A 13,271-nucleotide genomic window follows, 5' to 3' on the forward strand; every position below is an offset into this window, starting at 1 on the left:
TATTTCACCTAAAAGAATATTCTTCATTTAAATTAAAAGATGAAAAAAATAATCTTGTCAATCTTTTGAGTAACCAAACATCAAAGGCACTAAATAGATAATTCATGGTGATAGGATTCCATAAAAGAATACATTTAATTTATTGCAAGTTTTTAATCTTGAACCTAGAGATTCAAAAACACTAGAACTACAAGAATCTTGGGGAAAACATAAATCATTCAACCCCAAATAATCTAAACTCGAAACCTAGTAAGAATCAAGAAAGATTATATATGCTTAAAAAAATTAATTAAATTGTTAGAGACATAAATGACAAGTAACAAGAATTTGAAAGTGACGGGTAAAAAGAATATAGGAAATAAGGAGAAAATTGGGAAAAAGAGATAACAAGGGTGTGGCGCAGGAAGGACCAAATGACGGTTGAGAATTGAGAGGAGAATTCCAATTTCCACGCTCCTAAAGCTGTGAGAGAGTTTTTTTCTTTTATTTTATTTTTATAATGGATGAGCTTATGGATATATAAAAAAAACCGAAAATCTTGGCTGAGCTCAGCCCATTCTAACCATATGCCCCTGGTACCCTATGACTTGATCCGGCTCTAACCATTCGTATAAATACGAAATTTAAGTAATTATGAAAATAAATCAATAAGTGACAATAAACCAATAAACGAGTTTTGATAATTTGATAATCAAGAAACAATTCAGATTAGAGATTGAGAGAAAATTTTGTTAAAAATATGAGGGGAGGGGGTATTTATTAAAAAATTTCGGGGAAAAAATTGTGATTATCAGCGATCACAAAATCGCGACAGTTGATTTCAAACAATTTTTTTAAAAAATTGATCAACCGATCTTTTCCATTCATTTAAAAAATAAAAAAAATTTGATCGACTCGGCGGTTATATAATCCAACCATTTCAAAAAAATATTAAAAAAAATAAAATCTTAAAACACCCATCTTGATATTCAAAACCATGTGTTTGAACACCAAATGTGAATAATCACCCATACATTTGACTACATCACCTGAACAACCACGCGAGATTTTTTTTTTCAAGTGTTCACATGCCATCAAAGGTCACGAGGGGTGGGAAACAGCCTTGGCCCCACCCCCACATGCCATTTTATTTTTTTAAATTTACTTTTAAACTTTTTTTTGTTTTAAAAAAATTCAGATATGTTATTTTGTTAAAACCAAAATTTATTGGAAATTTTTTGTAACGATTGAATTTTTAAAAAAAACTCGCTATGAACATTATTAAAACCATACGAGTGTCCAAAGAAAATTTTGAATGTCAAAATAAAATTTTAAAACTTCCGCTGCGTTTTGGGCACGAGAAAACCGAGATCTAACAGTAATAAACATTATAACATTAACCAATAGAGATGCCTTTAGTTACTTTTAAGTTTTAACTTGGAACTAGATTTTCTCTTCGTGCCAACATAAAAAAACATAAAAATTTATTTTACATCACCTCATGGGTCAGTTTTACAACATAAATCTTATTTAATTTTATCCCAAAAATATTAATTTATACGAAAAATCGACCAATTTTACGGAGTTGTCTTTATCCAAGAAAGAAAAAGAAAAACTGGGAGTCAAGCTTTGAGATAAGTAAGATTCTCGTTTGATATGAATTTAGTTCACATTGTAAAAAAGTTGGATCTTTTCACACTATGAAAGAATTTTTCATCTTTTATTTAAAATTAGTAGAAAAATGAAATAAATTAAAATATTAATATATATGAAATCGCAATTTCAATAGATTATTGAAAAATTAATTTTAAAACGTAATATTACCATAGAGGATACGACGTACATAATTTAAAAAGATACATTGAATGAAACCGATAAAGTTTTTTCTTGAATTGTGAGAAACTTTCGTCTGTCTGTCTTCGTCCTTGGTCAAAATCATGAATGCCTATATTCAGCGTTGATTTCATCCTACAATGTAGGGGCATTATATGGGCCCAAATTTAGCCACACATATATGGGATCCACTAATTTTTTTAAAATCACATATGTGTGTGAATCTTGTCCATCCAAACCATGTGAGGGCAGTGCCCCACATGTAGCATCGACCAAACCTATATTCAGATTTTGTCGGTTGGAGAATTTGATGGAAAAATTAAATGCTTAAATTTCATAATTTAAAGATGACTATTTTTGCGGTGTAGCAACATTTTTTTATTTTATTTTACTGGTATAAAGTATGTATGAAACGTAGATATCAATTATATATAATAAAAATGTATAGTTTGACGATAAAAATATAATTAAAAATTATAACGGTATCATGATTAAGAATGTGTAACTTATTCGACTAAATCCAAAAAACCGACCAAAATGATCTTTTTCGAAATTCGGTTCGGTCAATTCAGTTGTTGGATCTTGAAGTTTTTAAAATCAATTAATTCGGTTCGCTTTCGTTTTAAATTTGTAAATTCAGTTAAACTGAATTAACCAAGTCAGTATATGTTTAGTTACAAATAATTTTTATATGGCAATTAGAAATAAAACTAGAGGTAATTAAGCCCATTTTCATACATGGGTCAAACTCGAACCGTGTCTGTGTGATTTTCGTTTCCTTAGTAAAAAAATCTTCAAGGTAAATATTGTGGGTCTTTCTGTGTTGTGCGATTATGTTATTTAAGTCACGAAACTACCGCATTTTGTACTCGAACCACATCGTTTAATAAATATGCAAACTCTAGTTTTACTTACACTTTACCCCCTTTATTTACCAAAAGATAGTTTAAGCTCCCTAACTTATATAATTTTTTTTTTCAAAATTATCTTAGAGCCCCCTTTTAGATATGTGATGTTATTACTACTATCGAGCATGTCCAAAGACATAATACTACACAAGGTTTCCAGCATTTATGCCATAAATAAGAGATTTTTTTTTATATCATCATGCCTCCGTATCATAAACTAAATATTTTACTTCTTTGATCGGAATGTCATCGGGTCGTATCTACTTGATTCTACAGACTGCTTCTCACATCCTAACCATACATTCACAATAAATATTTCCTGAAGTATCTCTTCAACAACACTAAGCATAACCCTCTATCGTTTCCTACTTCATGGTGTATAGGAAATAACTATAATTTGAAAATAATACATGAGAGGGCCATAGACTTGTCAAATTGGGTCAGGCCCGTCGGGCCGTCCCGCCCCGCTATAAAAATTGAGCGGGTTGGGTTGATAAAATAACAGTCAGTTTGGAGGCGGGCCAAATGGGGTGAGCCCGTTTGGGATGCGGGCCAAGACGGATCGGGCCTAAATGGGGCGGGTTGGCCCGCCAAATTGCGGTATAATTTTATATTTTTGAGTTTTATGTTTTAATATTAAAATTCCGATATTTATATGCTAGTTTTTTTATGTTTTTTATAATAATTTAAATCAGTCTAGAAATAATATATATGCTAGTTAAGTACCAGTCATGTTCCATTTATATACACATGCATCGGTACTCTATTCAAGATTTTTTTAAGAATTAAGTTATTTAAATATGTTTATAATCAATCATATAAATATTGCTTAATTTATTAGTTTCATGTGTATGTGTGCATCTTTACACACGATTTATTTTTCTATAATAATAATAACTAAATCAATATGATATATTTTTCAAGTAATTTTTTGTAAATTGCGATTGCACATTAATTTTTTAAAACATAAATAAGTTGTTTCATGAAATATAATTTAATTGTTATAATAATAATAATTAATGTTAATTTAGATTTTAAAAATAATTTATTAAGATGTTATGGATATTTCAACAGAACTTACATGTTTCTTCTCATAACTTCTTTTATATATTTTAAATGTAATGATATACTAAATTTATTATCAATTTTTTTTTAAAAAAAATAAGCATATCCTTAACCCGCGGCCCAAGGTGGGTTGGGCTGGGTTGGCCATTTAGAGGCCCGCGGGTTGCGGCGTGTGGCGGGCTAGCCCACCCCACCAGCCCGTTTTGACATGTCTAGAGGGGCATAAATCCTTTATTCTTTTAATTAAACATACAAAATATTATTACATAGTAATCTCCCGTAGAAGAGGAGCTTGTTTAGCTACTTATTGTAGCTGAAATTACAACACACATAAACTGAGAGAAAATATTACAAATTTTATTTTGAAAGAAAATGAAGAGGTTGAATCATACATTCATCTTCCTTCTGTATTGGTATTTATAGAAGTTCTTCCGATCTAAAACTCATATTTCAAACTTGTGAATTACTTTGCTTGCCAATTGTGACCTACAACATCTTGGGATATGTGGTCTTCTTAAACCACTAGTTAGTTTTTCGTACTTTTGTGATGGTTGAGTGGTCCTTTCTCAACTATTGGAATGATTGGATGACATGTCTTTTTTACCTTTGTCAAGAACTATTTTGTTTTTGTATGGTCCCTGAAGAAAATGTGACTTGTGTGGCCATTTTAACTTATCTCCGTATTATGTTTTCGGTCAGATATGGGCCGAAAATCCTTCCCGAATTCTGGCTCTTTCTGGTTCAGGCATTTTGAATAGATTCTTTCTGACCATCTTCTCACATGTGCCATGTTGCAAAATTTTGACGAGTTTCTTTATTCCTCGGTAGCTTGCTATTCCACAAAAGATTTATTTTCTTTTCAAACACGATTTTTACAAAACTTGTAGTTTTTCCTGTCATAGTATTTGACAGAAAAGATATATTTACAAAATTTTGATAAAACTTAAATGGAAACTTGAATCCTAGCTTCTATTTTTCGTTGCTTCTGCATGAATTTGAGTGAATAAGATGCTTTATAGATAATGTGGGATGATTTTCTTAAGGATTGGATCGATTTTGGAAAGAAATATGAAGAGCAGATGTTGCTTCGGCCAGTCTTACGCGAGGAGAGGATAGGGATTGTCGCCTTTCTGTTTATGTGCTATGCGCCTTGTATTTAAAGGAGACGGGCACCGAGGCGCCTAAGATGCGGCACCGAGGTGCCTCACTCCTTTAATTGTTGGGGAATATATATAGGCATTGGGGCATTGAGGATGCAACGCTTAGGTGCATGATGCACGACAATTTATTTTTTAATGGCCTTTCATTCGCTGAGGCACCTAGTCTATGGTGCTGCGACACTGCTTTTGCTCTTATTTTAAAATGTCCTGCCTTAATCTAGGCACTGAGGCGCCTATCTCGCTCAAATATTCATAAAATCGGTGTTGCGATTCAGCTTGTTCGGCAATGAGGCATCAGTTGTTCAGAATTCTTGATAACATCCACGCTCGGGCGCAGGGACGGATCCAGAAATTAAAGTTGAGGTGGGCTTGAACTTAATATAATAAGTTAATTTATATATATATATATATATATTTTAATAAGTTAATTTATATATATATATATATATATATATATATCAAATATATATATCAAATATGAGATATTAATATGAAAATAGTTAGCAAAATGACCTTGATATTTTTTTTATAAAAAAACCTACTGTTCCTAACGTATTCAAAATAGAAGAGTTAATTTTCAAAAAAGAAGTTTAATCAATATCATTTTTCAAAATTTATATATTATTTAAATTAATATGTAACCCGTGTAATATAAGACAAGTTTCTCTTAGATTCAAAATTTACATTTTAAAACTATTTTAATATATTTTAAATGTACTTTCTAAATTAAATTCTATTAAATAAAATAATTGATAAAATAAATTTATCACTTTTATGAGTTATTTGCACCAAACCCCTTTTGAAATATCGAAAATCTACATTTATTCACTCTGAAAGTTAAATAGGTATTCTAGATATTAACTTTTATGAGTTATTTGCATCGTGATATCTTTTAAAAAAATTAGACTGTGCTTAAATCTCTATATATTTTACAAAAAAAAAAAAAATTAGAATTGACTCGAATCTCTATAACTTCTTGTAAAAAAAAAATTGGGTTAGGCTACAGCCTAGGACAGGCCAAGCATAAGTCCGTCCCTGCTCGGGCGCCTTGAGTCACAGAACATGTTTACAGCCTACAAAAATAAAATTTTAATATTAATGCTTGACCACAACATGCCAAAATAGTTATCAAATATATAAATAAAATTACTCAAAAACAACCAAAATAAAAAAGAATAAATGATATGAATTTGGGTTGCCTCTCAAAAAGCACTTAGTTTATAGTCCTTAGCTTGACTATCCGTCGATCTAGTTCAGCTCACTCAATGAAAAGTTTTCTACATTCCTCACTTCATTACGAAATTAGTGCTTCACCTGTTGACCATTGACTTTGAAAGTTCTTCTTTCATTACACTTTAGCTCAAATGCTCCATAGGGATGCACCATCTTTGCGGTGAATGGTCCTGACCATCTCGACTTAAATTTAATGGAAATAGCTTCAGACGAGAATTAAATAATAATATTTGTTTTCCAGGCTTGAACTCTCTTATCAAGATTTTCCTATCGTGCCACTTTTTCTTCTATTCTTTGTAAATCTTAGCATTTTCATAAGCATCATTCCGAAATTCTTCCAAATCACTCAACTGCAGCAGTATTTGTTCACCTAAGCTTTCATACCAAAGTTGATTTTCTTTACAGCCCAAAAATCTTTATGCTCTAGTTCCACAGGTAGATGACATGCTTTCCCAAAAACCAATTTATAAGGAGATACCCAATATGTGTCTTGAAATCAATCCTATTTTCCCATAGGGCATTATCCAAATTGATCGTCCAATCCTTCCAGTTACTTTTCACAGTATTTTCCAAGATTTTCTTGATCTCTCGGCTGGATATTTCTGTTTATCCATTTGATTTTGGACGATACCCAAGTGTCACCTTATGCTTCACGTTTCTTATTTAAATAATACACATCTTCATCACTCAATATGACTCTTGGTGTCCCAAATATGGTGAAGATATTTTTATGCACAAATTTAACTATAACACGAGAATCGTTAGTACTGGTGGAAATTGTTTCCACCTATTTTGAAACATAATCAACAATAAGAAAAATATAAATTGGCCAAAAGAAGGTGAGAAAGGTCTCATAAAATCAACGCCCCAAACGTCAAAAAGTTTCACCTCTAAAATATTTTTTAGTGGCAATTTTTTATGCCTAGAAATATTTCCTACACTTTGGCATCTATCACATGATTTCACTAAGGTAAAATTATCTTTAAATAAATTAGGCCAATAGAAACCAGATTGTAATATCTTCGCAGCAAATCTTGACGTTCCAAAATCCCACCATACGGTGCAGACTGGTATTACTCCAGAATTTCTCGTGCCTATTTTTCTACCACACATCCTCTAATTACTTGGTCGGCGCATCTCTTGAAAACATATGGGTCATCCCACAAATAAAACTTTACATCATGAAAGAACTTTATTCTCTAATGGTGGTTCAAATCTGGAGGGAGAACACCACAAGAAATGAATTTAGATATATCGGCAAGCCGTGAGAGTTTAAAAGTAAGCTATATCGTCAAACCATGGGAGCTTAGAAGTTATCTCAAAAAGTTGTTCATTAGAAAATGTTTCTTTTATGATTTATTCTTCCATTTTGTCCTCCAATTCTAATCGAGATAAATGGTCTCCCACTTCATTTATACTTCCCTTCTTGTCCTTGACTATAAAGTCAAATTCTTGTAGTAGTAATATCCACCTAATAAATCACGGCTTTGCGGACTTCTTGGAAAAAGGTAGCGGAACATCATATCAATCTAATCCCAAGATTTGTTCTTCTGAATCAAGATGCATGAGCGATTGCCACTATTAGAATGACTATTGTCTGCTGTCGGGAGGGCTAATAGAGAAAGAAGGTCAGATTAACCTCGAAAAAGATATGAAATTCTATAGCTCTGCTACTTGAAATAATTAGTAGTGGATGTTCTTCTTTGATTTCATTATTTCATATCGGTAGGTTGAAAGGTAAGTAATAGGATAACTAAATACAACTCTAATCAGTTGCCTCCCTCTCTCTGCCTTATACTGCGCGGTCAATATAAAAATTTATCTTGGTGCCAATAAGGTATGGTTTGAAATTTTCAAATCCAAACTCCATTGCTAGCGTCTCCATTTCATTGGTGGTGTAGTTATGTTGTGATGCATCCATCGTGCAACTAAAATAATAAATTTCTCTAAAAATTGTCTCTTTTTTGCCCCAACACCGCTCCAACAGCATAGTCACTTACATTGCACATAACTCGAATGATTCTTTCCAATCAAGTACAATCACAATTGGTGGATATTAGTGCTTCCTTGAATTTATTAAATTCCTGCAGACAATCATCATAGAAAATAAATGTGGAGTCTCTTTCTAGCAAATGACACAGAGGTTTAGTGATTTTTAAAAAATCTTTAATAAATCTATGGTAAAACCCCGCATGTCCTGGAAAGCTTGTCATTCCCTTGACATTCTTTGGTGGTGGAAGTCTATCAATTGTAACAGCTTTGGCTAAGTCCACTTTCAATCCCATTAAGGACACTTTATGTCCAAGAACAACGCCTTCTTAGATAATAAAGTGACATTTTTTTCAATTAAGAACTAAATTTTTTCTTGGTATCACTGTCCATGATTTCTTCCACCTTATTTGCAAATATAGCCATAATACACCTCTGGAAAGTGGCAGGTGCATTGCATAAGTCAAATGACATCATCCGAAAAGGAAACGTACCGTATGCACATGTGAATGTGGTCTTCTCTCGATCCTCTGGTGCTATTGCAATCTGATTATAACACGAATAACCATCTAAAAAACAATAATGATGATAACCTAAAAGTTAATTAAGCATTTGATTTATGAAAGGAAGTGAAAATTGATATTTTATGTGGCATTATTTAACTTCCTATATTCTATTCACACACACCAACTTGTCATAGGATGAGTCGAAATCAACTCGTTCTTTTCGTTATTCACCACTATAATTCCCCTATTCTTACGCATTACTTGAACAAGTGAGACCAAAGAACTATCAGAAATTGTGTATATATAACCAACATGCAATAATTAAACACTTTAGCCTTTAATACTTCTTTCATAGATGAGTTCAACCTCCTTTGATGATCAACATAAAGAGTATATGACTCATCCATCAAAATCATATGCATGCATATAGTGGTACTTATTCCTTTAGTATCAGAAATCGACCATCCCAATGAGTATTTAAATTTCCTCAATACTCGTAATAATCTATCTTTTTCATCAAGAGTAAGATAAGAATAAATAATTACCGGATGCGCCGAATTCTTTCCCAAGAATACACAACATAAGTGACTTGGTAATTATTTTGATTTAGGAGGGATTTGTGGTACCCCTTTGGTCATCTCTTTTAGCAATCCTCTTATCGCTCTTTACAATCCTTTGGCAAACTCTCGAGAGCTAGTAATTTCTCTCTAAGATCCCAATCATCATATCACACATTAAATGTCGAAGTAACAAGACATCTTTCTAATGGATCCTCTAAAAATTTTTCTGCACAAACATGAAACAAACAAGAATTTCTGCTCATCACGAATATTTTATGTTATGATAGAAATTGCTCATCACGAATATTTTATATTTTATTTCGTGAACTGTAATTTTATGGATAGAATTTATGATATAAGCCATAATTTCTGCTCATTGGTAACTGATCAGTTCGAAGCATGATCAGTTTCAGTTTCTGCGTATTAGGTAAACTCATTAGAAACAAATAAACAAGTTTTGTAAACATCAAAATCAAGATTGAGAACATGAAATGTTCCAACAACTTTCTTCTTGAACCTCTGATAAAAAGTTAAATTGTCTTTTGACAAAGGCTGCTATTCAACTGTTTTCTTTTGATCATCACCAATTTCCTCTATTTTTTCTTGACCTTCAGATACTTCCTCTTCTACCTTTTCTTTAGTGGTCAGGTCTTTTACTCTCAATTCCTTCCCACTTCTCAAAGTAATGGCCTTACACCAGTCTTTGAGATTCACTTCTGTATTACTAGGGAATTGATCTCTGTTTTGGTCCTTTAACCCACTTGCAAAATGTCCTATATGAACTTCTAGCGACTTCATTGTAGCACCCATATTGCTCAAATACGCCAAAATATTATCAAGATGAGAGTCAGTTTTACCCATCCTTTTATTAGATTCAACAACAAAAGTTCCAACCAAATCTTCAAAATATGGCTTTTCTTCACCCATTTGATTGTTGAACCCCGTAGGAAGATTCAACATGTTCTTGTTGTTTGCATATGAAAATTTCTCATGATTACACAAAATAGGATTATATTGATTAGGAGTAGGATTACCTCGATAGCCACCATACCCTCAATTGTTGACATAATGAGCATCTTCTGTGATAGGCTCTCATTTGGTGGAGATTGTAGCTGCTTCAGGGATGTATTGATTTCCTTTGTTCATTGCTTCAATCTTGGTGGTCAATGCAGAAACTTGCGCAAGATGTTAGGCGATTGGTTCTACTGCATAAAATCCAGTAGATCTCTTTAGTCCAGATCTTTCACTCGGCCACTGGAAAGAGTTAATGGTATTTGCTTCAACATCTCATAAGCTTGAGCAGGAGTTTTGACAAAGATAGTTCCTCCAGCAGCAACATCTACACATGTTCTAGATGGAGTATTGAACCCATTGTAGAATATCTCTATCTGCATCCAGTCTTCGAAAATTGTGATTTGGGCATCTTCTTCACAAATTCTTGAAGTGTTCCCATGTTTCATACAACTGCTCAAATTCAGTATGCCCGAACATATTGAATTCAATTTCAATTGTGCGGACTTGGTAGGGAATATATTTTGTTAAGAACTTTGTTTTCATGTCCTCCCATGTAGTTATGATCTTGAATGGTAGTGATTGGAGCCAGCTCCTTTCCTGATCCCTAGGAGAAAACGAAAAACAAAAACAATCGCAATCCAATGATATAATTAGAAACACCATTAATTTATACCATGTCTGCGATATCTAAGAAGGTCCTTAAATAAAGGAATGGATCTGCAATCCCTGCTCCTTCGAATTGGTTCAGGTGAACCATATTAATCAAAGCTTGCTTTAACTCAAAATTATTGGCAATGATAATTCCACGAGTTTAACCATAATAATGTGTTGATCAAGGGATTGAAGTGAATTGTAATGGGTACCCCAGTAGGAGGTGGATTTCCGTTCTCTCCGTTTTCAACCATGGCCTTGAGTTCCTCTCTTTGTACTTTTCTTAATGCTTTCACAGCCTTTTAACAGGATCAAAAATCAATGAATCGAGAATTTTACTTTTTCACATAAACTTCAAGAAAAAGAGAAAAACAATGGATTAATAATAATAAAAATAATAATAAATCTAAATTAAAATTAAGATTACTAGGTAAAACTGTTAATGTCAAATCAAATAAAACATTCCCCAGCAGCGGCAACAAATTTTTTTTGCGTATTTTTCGCTCACAAGCGCATTATGTCAAGTTATACTATGCGATGAATAGAGTATCATTCCTACGAATAGTGTATATTCAACAATTTATCAAGTACTATAATTTAAATAATCTAGATTATTTTTTAGAAATTAAATATTAATTTTTTTTATCAATTATCTAAACCAAATAAAACTTAGGCACACGTGAATAACAAGTTGATGAGAGAAAAGATATAGAGGTTTGATTTAACTTGGTTTTCCAATAAGATTATTCCTTTTAAAATAATATTCATGAATTCAACCTGTTTAATAGCAAAGAAAAACTTAATTGTTTCTATTTCCCTTTTCCAAGTGGTAAATAGAATTAACCATTCAATATTGATTTTGATATTCTGATTTAAAATCTAATGTTGAAAGTTGTGTGCAAACAATTGTTTTTACCTGGACTTCGATGAGGTTACACTTCTGTCAGATGATATAAATTCCCAAAGATGTGTTTCTCATTATCTTAATTTCAATCGTCTCTTGCGAGTGATAGATTTCAATTATAATATCAACCAATTTATTACTAGTAAATTGAAGATATTAAAAATAATAAAACACATTTAAACAAAAAAGATTCGATTATATAAATAAAAAGGTAATAAAAATTTATATCAGATAGAATAGTTATCATATAGTGCATAATACTATCAATGACAGACACAGAGAGAATATGTGTCATGGTTTCTATCTCTTCATCAGTCTTAGGATACATAAGATTGGATAGAGTCACAACATGACACATTGATAAATATCTTCTCTTGGAATCCTCCATATAGAATCTCCTTTGCATGGGTACGATGTAAGTGGCTTGGTGAGCCTTATCATCTTCTGTGATCGATCCCTATAGATCTATATTCAGAATACATAGGATGTTTCACCCTTGTCTTTCGTGAAAAATTTATTGGCTAATTATATTTTAGTTTATTGTAACAGTCATATATTATTCTCAATGAGTAGCATATCATCAACATAAAATATTAGGAATTTCATTGCACTCCCACCAACCTTATTTTACACATAAGATTCATCAGGATTTGAACAAAATCAAACTCTTTGATAGTGTTATCAATTATTAAGTTCCAACTCTTCGATGCCTTTTTGAGACCATAAATTATTTTATGAAGTTTGGATACCTTATTCTCACTTTCTATTGAAGTGAATCCTTCAGTTGAAACATGTAAATATCTTCCTTAATATCACCATTAAGGAACACTGTCTTTACATCCATATGTCATATTTCATAGTCATACCATGTTGCTATGACTAGCAGAATCCTAAGGGACTTGAACATCGGAACTAGAGAAAAGTTTTTCTCATAGACAATTTCTTGACTTTGTGTATATCCTTTTGTTATCAATTTAGCCTTGAAGCTCACTATCTTCCCATCTACCCAGGCTTCATTTTGTAAATCAATTTGCATCATATGAAAACATTTCTCTAACGTGAATCTACTAAGGATCATACTTAGTTCGAATACATGGAGTCCATCACAGACTGCATGACTTCAAGCGATTTAGATGAATCAGCATTAAATATTGCCTCATTTTCAAGCTAAAATCCCCAAAAACATGGCGGCGATTCAGTTAATATCATCATATATTGAACCATATCAATCAATATTTGATTATGACGTTTTTACACACCATTCAACTGTGGTGTGGCAGGAGTAGTACAATGTCAGTGAATCTTGTTCTCTTTAAGATACTCTTGGAATTCGGCATTCAAGTATCTTCCACATTGTTCTGACCGAAATGTTTCAATACATTTGCCAAATCTTTCTCTACTTAAGCTCTAAATTATTTGAACTTTTCAAAGGCTTCAGACTTGTAATTCATCAAATACACATAACCATA

At 32.3% G+C, this 13,271-nt stretch overlaps 1 long non-coding RNA gene across 1 annotated transcript; it reads right to left on the reverse strand.

Annotated features, from left to right (window-relative positions):
- Positions 1-7,988: 7,988 nt before the first annotated feature.
- LOC142531825 (uncharacterized) lies at positions 7,989-11,155 on the reverse strand. Its single transcript, XR_012816377.1, has 4 exons — positions 10,268-11,155; positions 9,219-9,459; positions 8,662-8,713; positions 7,989-8,262 (listed from the first exon to the last, which is right to left on the reverse strand). It is a non-coding gene; the product is annotated as an uncharacterized LOC142531825 (long non-coding RNA).
- Between the last annotated feature and the right edge of the window lie 2,116 nt (positions 11,156-13,271).

Source organism: Primulina tabacum, chromosome 17, assembly GCF_025594145.1.
Source record: "Primulina tabacum isolate GXHZ01 chromosome 17, ASM2559414v2, whole genome shotgun sequence".
NCBI lineage: Eukaryota > Viridiplantae > Streptophyta > Magnoliopsida > Lamiales > Gesneriaceae > Primulina > Primulina tabacum.